Below are 12,581 nucleotides of genomic sequence, written 5' to 3' on the forward strand. Positions count from 1 at the left end.
TTGATGCCATTTCCAGTCCCTCTGCGCTTGATGTCCTAATTGTCTTTTATGGGCGTCACTCACAAAGGTCTGCATATAAATTAGTAATTTACAACTATTAAAAGGGCTGTCAGTGCCAGTAATATTTAGAGATGTGGGTGGGCAATGGCTTGTGATGGATTCGCAGGGGGTGGAGCTCGCAGTGTGGGTGTAATAGTAGAGGAGGCGGGCTATGCTGTGGCTTGGGGCCAGGCGTTGTTAGCAATATGTGAAGCGCTGTGGTTAGAGGAGGGGCGGTTTGTTGATGTGTGAGCGCTAAGGAGATGGGTGTCTTGTGTAAGGAGGTGAAAAGGGAAGATGGCTTGCAGTTTCCGTGTGTCACGCCATGGAAAGGGAGAGAGGACGGGAAGAGACAAGGAGTGATGCACTACTAGTAAGACGCCCCTAGAGGAGTCCTCTGGGAAGCCGTGAGAGTTTTGAGAAGGTAAACAGCCACTCCCCCTACAGTCCCCATCGAAGCGTGCAGCCAGTGCCTGCTGGTGGTGTACATTTCCACTGTCCATCCTACGCAGCACCCTCAGCAGCTCCTGCACGCTTTATCTTTAGTGGCGAAGTTCTCTTTTTATTTCCTTCTGATGTTGGCATTTAACTCCTTCGTTTCTCGAGCCTTAAACACTGTTAAATGCTGATTTATTGCTAATCTCGTCACAAAAGCTGGAAGGTTTGTGGAAGCTACTGTGTGTGGCTCTGTGTATGTGGCTCTGTGTGTGTGGCTCTATGCGTGGTGGCTCTGTGTGTGGGTAACTGTGTGTGTAGGTGGCTCTGTGGGTGGCTCTATTTGTGTGTGGGTTGCTTTATGTGAGTGGCTCTGTGTGTGTGGGTGGCTGTGTGTGTGTGGCTCTGTGTGTGAGTGCAAATGCAAAAGGTCTCGCATTTGAGAGTGATTAAGCTATTGACATTGTAGATCATGCCGTTTCTTCAAATGTTTTAAAAACAAACAAAAATAATGTCATGAGCAATGCCAATAGCTCTAACTTTACCAATGCCGAGACCATTGCATTGTAAATGCTTGTTTAGTCTATTCAGCTAGCAAAGCTTACAGATACCCGAGACTAGCTGGAGAGCCTGATCCTCCCGGAGGAGGTGCGCCTAGCCATCAAAACCCTCAAATCCAATAAGAGCCCAGGCCTGATGGCTTTACACCCAGTTCTAAAAACTCCGTACATCCCAACTAATCCAGAAAGTCAAATTAGACCCCGGAGCATGATGGGTTCATAGCCAGTTCTATCAACTCTGTGCATCCCTACTAATCCAGAAATTCACTGTTCTGTTGAACCATTGTGCCACTGAGGGATCCGTTGCCCAGACACTGGGAGAATCAGTGGTGACTATAATCCGGTCACCTAATAAAGATGCTAAGCTTTGTGCCTCTTGTCGCCGTATAGCCTTGTTGAAGATTGACGCCAAGTTATATACGAAGATTCTAGCAACCCGACTCAACACAGTACTTTCCATTCTGGTACACCCAGACCAGGGAAGCTCTATCCAGGGGCGCAAGACTTGTGACAATATCAGAAGAGCCATACAGGGTGCTCAATTCTCTAGATGAGGACATATCTGCATGAGCAGATGTGCCCCTACAATATTGGGCACCATTTCCCAATATTGTAAGTGCTAGTGAAGCCATAGAGAGAGTACATGGGCTGGGAACTCGACAGCTCGAGCTCCACAGCTCCATGATGACTTTTCTGAATATAGGAGTGTTTGGTACCAAACTACTCCTCTCAATAAATCCACACTGACGCCAGTATATATTGTACCATGTACCCAGAGGGCATCTCAGAGGTCCCCCTTAATCACTACCAACTCTGCTGTGGTCTCTGACCGGCTGTAGGCAGCCAGCCACCACCAGACATGTTGCTGGGCCCCTGGGTAGAGAGCATCTGCTCCCTGGGACCATAAACAATGCAGATCCTGGGGAGAGGTGTCATGCCTCCTTCCTCAGGATGGGCCAGTTCTCGAACAGGGAAACTTCAAATGCATGCTGCCTTTGTAATGCGACCCCCAGCCACTGCTGCTATCAGCAGTTGGCACCCCCCTTGTTTACACCCCCACGTTTGGTGGGAAAATTCGAAAGGGTAGGAGGTGTACCCACCTCTGTCAATCCCACCCCTAAGGTTGGGGGGAGCGAGGTGAAGTACAACTTTAAGTCACGCCATCTTGAAGATGGGAGGACATCTTCAATCAGGGCTAGGTCTATGCCCCTTCCCATAGAGGGTGTAGCCACCCCAGGTAAGGTGCCCATTGGCCCTACCTGCTAATACCCTAAAACGCCTCCTAAATGTAATATTTAGAGTGCTCCCCCAGACCTGACCCCCAGATCTGCAAGGACTTAAAAGAAGATACCCTGCAGCAGAAGATGACAAATGCCTTGGCATCAGCCCTACCGCCCTGTCTCAAGCTTCGACGACTCTGTGACCTGTCTTGCAACAACGACCTACAACACCTCTGGGAGGACTGTTGCCTTCAATAAAGACTCGTGTCTCTTGAGGACAGAAGACCTGTCCAGAAGAAACCGACTCCAGATCCAGGCGGATCCGTGTCTCCTGCCCACTCTGCAACCGACACCCACAGGCCAAGTCACCTGTGCAGTGAAGTCTCCCCAGCAATACTGATGTTGTACGGCACAAGCTGTGTAGATCCAGAGGCTCCTCCCGACCGTGACTGGCTCTGGTAAGAAGATTTCGATGTCCAAAGACACCCCTGTACCTGAAGCCCCTGGGCCTTAGTTAGCTGAACCGACGGTGCCCCATTGACCCCCTACAACTCAACTCACCTTGGCTGTTGCAGGTCGTCCTTCTGCAACCTTCGGTGCCACACCTGCAGCTTGTTTGCCGTCAAGAAGTTCCTCATTGAATAGCATTGGGTGCCTGATGTCAAATTTGCACTCAGCCGCCTCTGTGCCGCTTGAGATGTATGTTTGGTGCTGCCCCCTCCCCTGTGCTAAACCTAACCCCCAAAGCTTGGCACTTGAAACCAATCTACTTACCTGCAAGAAGTGTGGCTCCAAGCACCCCCTGTCTCCATTGGAAAGCATTGAGCTGCACTCCAATTTTGACTCTGCACACGGCCGCCCCGGTGGCACTGGTGGTGCAGTTTTGGTACTTACCTGACCCCTGGCCTTTGCTGACTTTTGGCTCTGAAGACTAGATCTGTAAATTCGATACTAGTTTGGTTAACCGCTGTATTGTTTTCCCCATAGGATACCATTGGACAGTTTGAAAAAGTTTTTAAGTGTCAATTTTTGAATGTGAAAAATATTTTAAATAAAAAACGTACGTAGCTCATTACGCCCACACAACCACTAATATAGCACTTTGGGTTTTGCTTGGAGCCCTGTACACTTTTGGGAAACTTCTGGACTTTGTGCACGGTATTACCACCTAGCGATAATATTATATACAGAGCCACCTTCCCACAGTCGCATTTCAGAAAATAGGCCTGCGACCCATGTTCCTACGGATTATTTTTTCTAACTACTCTAACCCAGTCGCCCGACTTGCCTTGACTGGACACCTCTCCAAACCTTTTAGAATACCTAGGGGCACAAGGCACCTGGCTTGTCTAATACAGCAGACTACCGCCATCACAGATATCAAATTTGTTCCGAAGGAATTTGAAGTCTGCCACTCTGGGCCAATGTCCCCTTGACATTGGGTTACCTTGCCACCTTGATGCTGGCGTTGAGAATCTCTTGGAAACCTTTGAGAAAGTATTAGGATATAAGATCAGCTGTGATAAATCTGAGATACTCCATTTAACCCTGACAACGGAGGAAGCGGGGAGTGTGGCCCCTCTTTCAATTTTGTTGGGCTAAAACTTCGATTAAGTACCTGGGAGTCTGCTTCACACGGTCTGTGAGGGATCTTTTCATGGCTAGCTATACTCCCCTACATACTGTCATTACAGTGGACCTCCACACCTGGGGTCATCTGATGCTCTCCTGTGTTTGCCCTCTCTCTTCCAGTCCCTCCTGATCTGGCTGGACCCTCCTTACCTGAAACTTATCTAGCGAAAACTGATTGTTTGGAAAGGGAAAGCCCCTATACTCTAGCAAAACGTATGACCCAGCTGAGGGTAGTAAGGTGCGGGGGAGGAGGCATTGGTCTGGGGGTGAGGGCTGCGCCGGAGGGAGTGCTGGGGGGGTCCCCAGAATTCCGCATTACTATGCAACTAAGCAATTGAGGGCAGTGGCAAACTGGTCCACCATTCTCTTCGAGATAAACTGGTGGCAGATGGCCTGTGCAATAGTCTTGACAACCCCTTTGGTATCTGCTGTTGATTGAGAAGTGCTAAAGACCCCCTCACTCTTATATTATTATATTAGCACACCGCCGGACGCAACACTGAAGGCATGGAAAAATAAGTGAGTGGTACGTGTTTGGTGTCCTATCCTTTCCCTATTCCTCGATTCACTACAATCCTATGTTTAAGCCTTACCTCAATGATCATTTCTTTCGTAGTTGGAGGGAAGGGGGTTTTCACAATGATTGCAGATATGTATGAGGCCCCAACAATGAAATCATTCCAACAATGCAAAGGCACATATGGGGTACCAGAAACTGAGCGATTGCACTATGCCCAGATGTGGCACTGGGTGACTCACCCGCAGATCCGTGCAGGAGCCGCAAGGGCAAAGACACCATTTAAATTAGTGTGCCAAACTGAATGGCACACGGGGCACCATTGCACCACTCTTATGAACTACTGCCAGCACCCTACATCCCAACCTCATGTTGACATAACAGAGAATGGATGCAGACCCTGGAAACTTGGGTGATGCCAAAAAGATGGGACAAGCTGCAAAGGGACATACATTTCTGGTTCGCCTCATATCTGAGGAGGGAGATGCACTACTAAGTATAATATGAATGGCACTGCATGCCCTATAGGCTACACCACATATACCACTATGCCTTTCCGTGGTGCAGGACCGGATACGCAGTAGTGGGCAGTGCACTTCATATGTGGTGGATGTGCCCACTGAGCTGGCCATTCTGGGAGGAAGTGTCCAAATTACTTCAAAAGGTCCCAACTTTCCCAATAGCGGCAACACCAGAGTTGCTACTCCGGGGCATTAAACCCCTCAACCTGGCACGAATAACCAAGAGCAAATGACTAATGAGCCTCCGATGCCTCGGAGCAGAAAAACTAGCCATGTCCCATAATTTTTTTAAAAAAAATCACATTGCCCACCGTACATATGGTGGCACCAGAGACGATGGACCATTTTAGCCATGAAGTGCTTAACCAGCAACATCCAGGGGTCCCACCTGGCCTTTGAAGCCAAATGGCGGCTACTGGCACAACACCTAAGCGGGGGACTGTCTACCTTGCCCTACCCCCATGCTGGAGGGCATTAGATCGTTTTCACTGACACTGAGAGTTTCCCACCTCATCTATGACACAGCTGAGAAGCACGGATATGAGACTGGGTTAGAAATCTGAGGACCAGAGACCGTACGCTATGTTTAGATACATTGTGGTGGACACACTGGGTGCTTTTAATCTTCTGCAGTTGGTGAGAGCAGAGGAACGGAAGGAGGTGGGTAACTCACAAACGTGTGAACAGTGCGTAGAAGAAGTAAAGGGGGCCTGCTACAGGAAACAAAACATTGTGCCTGATGTAACCTTCTCTAGCTGACCACGTCTGATTCCTACAACAATCTCTCCCCAATGTTACATGTCTGTTTTACTTCACACAGCTTTCTTTTTGTAAAAAACAATAAAAAATTGGAAACAAAAAAAACAACATAGAAATTCACTAAAAAAAACAAAGGCTAAAGTGATGCTATTGTTATTTTTTATAATTTCTTGCTTTAAATTTAAAAATTCTAGATTGGTAAAAATTTTACTTAAAACCTAATGTTTTAAACCAACAAAACCACTGAAATTCACCTTTTACAGTTATCTCAACTAAATATAACTTGTGCCCTAAAATAACTACAACTCACCCCTCGCCATGCACTGCTTGTACGCTAACATATTACATCACTGACTGCATTGATAATAACACTAATGACATCTGAAATGACATAATTGATAGCAACATTGTGCATGGCGAGGGCGCAAGTTATAGTTACTTTAGGGCAAGACTTATAATTATGTGCAATAACGATAACTTTTAAAATTCCGTGGTTTTGTTAGGTTAAAATGTAATTTTTTAAGTGATGCATTCATCAAAATTTTACATCTATATAACATTTGTGTTTTTAACTGAATTTCTAAGGTTTTTTCAAATGTATAGTAAGAGTTAATTCCTTACTACAATGTCACTTCAACCTTTATTTTTGTTTATTTTTCGCAGTGATATATAAATATGTTAGAAGCTATGACATGGCGGGGGACCAAGTTATTGTTAACTTGGCCAATTATAGTTTGTGAATTTCAGAGGTTTTTGGTTTGGAAAAGAAAAAAAAAAAAAAAAAAAAAAAAAGGTTTTTACCTTATCCTAACACTCCACTATAATGTCATTTGAAGCTGTGTTTTCAGTGAATATATATATTCACTTAAAAAACCATAGGTTTCACACAGGTTATAGTTAGCTGGACATTTCACTCGTAAAAAACCATTGAAATTCCCCCGTTATAGTTAGTTCAGATAACTATAACTCGCGCGCCCGCAATCCACTGCTGATGACGTCACATATTACATCACTCATGACATGGTCAGTGGCATCACTCATGACATCATCCTTGTGATAGAGTGGCGGTCGCGCGAGTTATAGTTATCTGAACTAACTATAACGGGGGAATTTCATTGGTTTTTTACGAGAGAAATATCCACCTAACTATAACCTGTGTGAAACCTATGGTTTTTTAAGTGAATTTGCAAGGTTTTTTAAATGCTAATTCCTAACTATAACGTGTGTGAAACCTATGGTTTTTTAAGTGAATTTGTACGTTTTTTTAAATGCTAAGTTATGTATTTATTAATATATATCTTTTTTTTAAATTGTTTTACCGTGCGTGCACACCGCGATTTAAAAAAAAGTTTTTTCCCCCCTGGGGGGTCCTTCTGTGACCCCCTGACAAAGGCTAGGGGGTCAGGAACTCTCTTCCCTGCCCCCTTTTCACGTTTTCCACCTTTTTTCCCCCTTTCCTTTTCAGTGCGAGAGACAAAATGGCGGCCGACACTTCCTGATTTCGACCAATTCGAATGTTGACTGACATCTAACAACCAATCAGAATTTCGCTCGCGCACGGCACCGTGCGCGCACGGTGCGCGCGTATAGATATTTATATACTTTTCAATGCTATTTTCTCAGGAAATACTGAACAGATTGACACCAGACCTGCAAAAGGCACTTCCCTGACCGGAGGACTACCTCTCTGCGAAATTTCAATTAATTCTGTTCAGCCGTTCGGGCTGTACCTTCGACTAAAGGTCCTATGGAAAAATGCATGGGGAAAACGCGTTTTGGGACCCCCCTTTTTTCTCGGCCCCCGCTTGACGAATCCCCCCGAGACTTTCAGGGTAGGAGCTGAGCGGAGCGCCCCATTAGTTTTGAAAATTTCGCGAAGATTCGTCAACCGGCGCCAAAGTTATTCAAAATAGAATTTTGAGATTTCCTATGGAAACACGGTCCTAACTATAACTATCTACTGGCGACCGGCAGTAGATATATATATATATATATATATATATATCTCTCTCTCAACACACAGCAGCATATATACTCAACACACAGCAGGGCAATAAAACTAAATGAATAACAAATTCAGAACATATAATACCATGCAGATCTGCCATATACGAAAATATAAAGAGACCACACCATTATGCTTGACTATATGACAGAGGTAAAGCTTATGTGTTTCTTGAGGCGAAATAAGCTAGCTATCTAGAAACATGGCTTATAAATATGAATTGGATTGTCAAATATGATATGTAAAGACATTTTACAAATGAAGGGCCGTGGGTGGGGGAGAGGTTTAGCGCTGAGAGAGATAATTCAGATATGGCAACTTCAATTATAGGTAACTGACATTTGGATGCTGAGGATGGAATGTACCTTTTTTCCTTTGCAGACTCCTTATGGTCTTAGTCTGAACATTTTTAGAGTAAATGGAATATTTCAAAAGGGTGTCCTGGCTGTATAACATAATAGCTAAGCACTGAGCAGAGTGCACTAGTGAACTGCTTCAAACAGTCAGGTATTCAAAGCTCTGCATTAAGCAAGACGGTTCATCAAAAAAATGCAGCATTAAAGAAGGGGAGTTCCTATGTTCGAACACATGAGAAACAACATATACTGAGCTAGGAAGACCAAAACTGCATAGGAGATATAATTACCTTTGATATTTGATTATATAATAGAAGCATGTAGAACTGACCTAAAAAACCTATAGAATTGACAACTTGGTAGGTATACATTGAGCACAGAGACTTAAGATAAACAAATGCCAATTGATATGGAGACCTTTTTTGAAAGAAATTTAGACCTGAAATCCTGTAGGTTATGGTATTATATCCATATATTATAATTTTGGAAAGGTTTACCTTTGAATATAGGGTTGAGTCACAATTGTCAATTTAGCCAAGCTATAAGACATCCTAGCTTTGTCTACACCCCTTTGTGATATCTAGCAAAACTCCAGCGCTTACAGAACGCTGCAGCAAGGCTGGTGCTGAACATTCCAAAATCTGAGCCAGAAGTCCATAGATTAGGACCCTCCATTGGTTACCTATTGGAAAGAGAATAACGTTTAAGTCAGTTTGTCTGGTTTATAAATCCCTCCATGGGTCAGGATCCTAGTTTTTAAAAACACATTTGAAAAAAATACGAGCCTTCCAGAAACCTGAGATCGAGCAAGGCAAAGCTGATTCAGGCTCCCACATTTAAGCAAGTTAGGGTGGGGGGGGGTAGAAGCTTCCTTCTTCAGGCAGCCAAGACCTGGAACCTTCTCCCTACTACAATCAAAAACAGCACATCTCTGCTCACATTCAGGAAAGAGGAAAAAACCTGGCTGTTTACTTCTTAGGTGGAGCACTATCCCCCGGCAGACCTTGACATTACATCGACTTAGCATCAAGATGCCCATGGGCAATCGTGCGCTTTATAAATTCACAAATCAAATATCCTCTTATTTTTAACTACTAGTTCCCAGCATACAGCTGCTATACAAATAAATTATATTATTAACATATGATTACTTGGGATGAAATGTAGCTTACAGTTATGAGTGCTCCAAGGGTCCATTTGCCGTGGTAATAGCACAGCTTTTAAATAGCACCTGTTAGAAGCTCAGTCATCTTCTGCTGTACATATCTCTGGCAGTTTTACAGCAGAGTTTACATCGTATTGCGAATGGTGGGTTGATGTATATATAGACAATCGATTGAATTGTCAATTTCACAAACAATATCTTGGAAAAAAAAAAGGAAATGGCGTCATTTACGCTTTCTGCACCCTTGTAAAAAAACTATAGTGACCATCTTTTAAGCCGCTAGTAGCAGTGATGGCCGCTAAACTATTGCCGACAGTAACTTACACAAGCATAGCTTTAAATGGCAAAGATGCAAAACTTCTAGACTATCTACAAACGAAGACGTATAACAAGTTTTTAGTCTACCTCAGAACGCATCGCCGGCGCAGGTACGATTGGAATTTGGTCTCATCCAACAGGAGATTGGGAGAAATTACGCTGCAATTAAAACTTGATACAAAATTTTGTTGACTCTATCCAATGTCCTACATGATGCCTTGTGTCAATCCCAGGTAGAAGATCTAAGTTCAAATTATGGTAAATACTTAAACTGCATTGATGGAAACCAACACAGCAGAACTCTGGGCGCAGAACCCCTCCTTCCAAGCCATTCGTGGAGTGATAAACAAAGCAGCCAAACTTCATTCATTATTAGAAGATAAAAGCATGCTAGGTAAGCGGTCCCATACCTGGATGGTCCTCCAATCGTATACATTAATACCTAAGCTCGACATATTCATCTTATCTGAAATGAAAGCTAATGGCTATCAGATTCGGGGTGTTACCAAATTTGGCTGATCATCCAACATGGAGGTATGATGGCTCCGAAACATGTAGCTTATGTGGTGCTTTAAGGCAAGATTTTATGAAAATCTCATCTGTGTTTGCCCCTTCTTAAAAACAATCTGGGTTTCGCTACTAAAAAAAGCTTTTAACTACAGGGGCATTCGAACTTGCAGATCTGCCATTATTAAAGGTCTGGGCACAACAGATCCTCAACTGACTTGTAAGATGATGAAATTTCTGACACTCACGAAAAGATACCACGGCCCAAAAATATACACACCATCAGTCCTGTCCAGTCCAATGATCCATTGACCGTTCCCAAACCCTAAGCCGCTGCACAAATGCACCCTTACATGAACACCGATATGATACCAATATTGCTGATACTTTTATGATGCGGCAATTCGCTCCATTTTAGTCTGTTTGATATGATACGGAAATTGTCTTTTTATGAAAAAAATTAAATAAATGCGTTTTAAACATTTTAAATGATTGTAAATTGACAGACTTTCTTTTGTTTTACGACATTGTTATGGGTTTTTTATTAACTTAAACAATAAAGCATTGATTATGATTATGGGTTGATGTAGACCTTTGGCAGGGTCTCCTCAAGGCGTTCCTATAGCTGGTCAGAAGTTGCTTGGCTGTTTGTTCTTATGCTTTGCAGTTCAGAATCTAATATGCATATATTATTTTGGAGAATTCTGAGTGTAGTAAACATGTTAGTGCTAACCTATAAGATTCTACAGGAAGGACAGAAACAGTGATGTCAGGCTGTTTCCAGACAGCCCTACCTACCCATTGACAATCCATCCTAGCTGGCTGCATCCTTATTGTAATGCTGAGCTTGTTGACTAAGGGGACAGTTGTCTGTCCTTAAGGTTGCACTTATGCCTTCCTATCTTGACCATTGCTCAGAATGTGAGCTTTGACAGCTTCATTGCTAAGCAAATTCCTTAGTACCTAACAACTGTAAATTCAGAGTACAGAGTAAATTGACAGCTTTGACATTGTTACTTTTGGAGTCAGGACAGAGTCATTTCATCATTATCCTCTCAACCTATGCAAAACAATCCCTGCAGTAAAAATGCCATAGATAAGGGATGTTTGTGGGTAGCAAGTAAGAAGCCCATCATTCTTTATGCCACAGTGGTATTCACTTTCATAAAATATGACCATCAAAATGATCTATTTCCTGTTTTCAGATCAATTTTCAGATCAGTTTTCTGAAGATGATGAATCGTACGCACAGCAAGTACCAGCAGAGGACCACAGCAGACAAAGGGTGCTTTCCTCTCGGAATAAATCCCCACCAAAGAAAGGTGAGAGTTAATTATACTCAGAAGAGCTGTGCATCATTAGGCCATATCTAAGTGATCATTAATGTATGTGTGTAAAAATAAAATCAATAGTGTAGGAGACAAGATACGTGTTTCGGCCTTGGGTTGATTAGGTCAGATTGAGATTTGTAGAGCATGTAGAAGTTAATACTTTGTGCTGGAATTTAAATAACTGTGGAATGTCACAAGAAGAGCTTTGAGGTACTTTTTTTTTTTTTTTGCTAAGCTTCAGGTTTAGATGTTTATTAATGTTTTTCATCATCATCTGTCAGTCATGCAATTGGCAGGGAAGAAAGGTGCTGCTTTTGGTGATAAACTGACATTAGCTATATTTTTTATGTTGCACTGTTGACACTTGCATGGGTTAAATTGATTATTGTCCATGCTTGCATTTTTTTATTATCTGAATTTGCTTGGCTGTACTACTGGTGGATTTTTTTTCTTTTTATTTAGTCCGGAAAATTGAGGAAACTGAAGCAGATAGAGCCTGGAGGGCCTACGCTCAAAAATATCCGTTCAGTTGACCATGAGAGCTACAATATTTCTTTACTCTAGTCCCCAAATCTGCTTTGTTTTGCATAAATGTGTCTTCAGTTTTATCCTTTCTGGTTTTATTTTCCTTTTATGTATATATGTTCTATTGTTGGTCTCAGTTTAAAAAAGTAAACAAATTAAAAAAAATAGAAAAACTGATTTGGTTGTTGTCATTTGTGTCTATGGCCTTGCGTTTCAGGAAAGAGTTCTGTGGGGGAGAATGAAGGACCTGTGAGATGTAGGTTACGTTACAATCGGTTTTCAGCCACAGATATTGATGATTATGAGCTGAAGCCTTTTGTGGCAGAGGTAGACCTTCTACTATACCTCGGCCACTGCAAACCTGTTGCCATGCAGCAGAAATGATGTATAGATAGTCTCTTGACCCTTTTGTTGGAGTGTTAGAATTATTTAACTCGGCTAATACCATGTTTAACTTTTTTGTGCAAGAGTACAAGAAGTAAAAATAGAAAAGGTGTCAAAACGTCTAGGATACGGAGATCTACAGTTAATGGGCAAAGTGTAGAGATTTATATATTCTACGTATGTAATTGATCTTTAATGTTGTGTGGTTTTGTGAAGCTGGACAGAGAAAGCAAATGGTTTAACATATTGCAGATATATAAAATAGCTAGAAGGGCAATGATCAAGGCACTCTGCATTGTCCACAGAG

General features: G+C 42.8%; 1 long non-coding RNA gene across 1 annotated transcript in view; it reads left to right on the forward strand.

Moving 5' to 3' along the window:
• The window catches only part of LOC146870293 (uncharacterized), a 38,103-nt gene extending 26,168 nt beyond the window's left edge, over nucleotides 1-11,935 (forward strand). Inside the window, exons 2-3 of the long non-coding RNA XR_014959371.1 lie at nucleotides 11,240-11,356; nucleotides 11,828-11,935. This is a non-coding gene — a long non-coding RNA (uncharacterized LOC146870293). The remainder of the gene's footprint in view (nucleotides 1-11,239; nucleotides 11,357-11,827) is intronic.
• Nucleotides 11,936-12,581: the final 646 nt, after the last annotated feature.

The sequence above is a fragment of the Triturus cristatus genome, chromosome 1_1 (assembly GCF_964204655.1).
Source record: "Triturus cristatus chromosome 1_1, aTriCri1.1, whole genome shotgun sequence".
In the NCBI taxonomy this organism is placed as follows: Eukaryota; Metazoa; Chordata; class Amphibia; order Caudata; family Salamandridae; genus Triturus; species Triturus cristatus.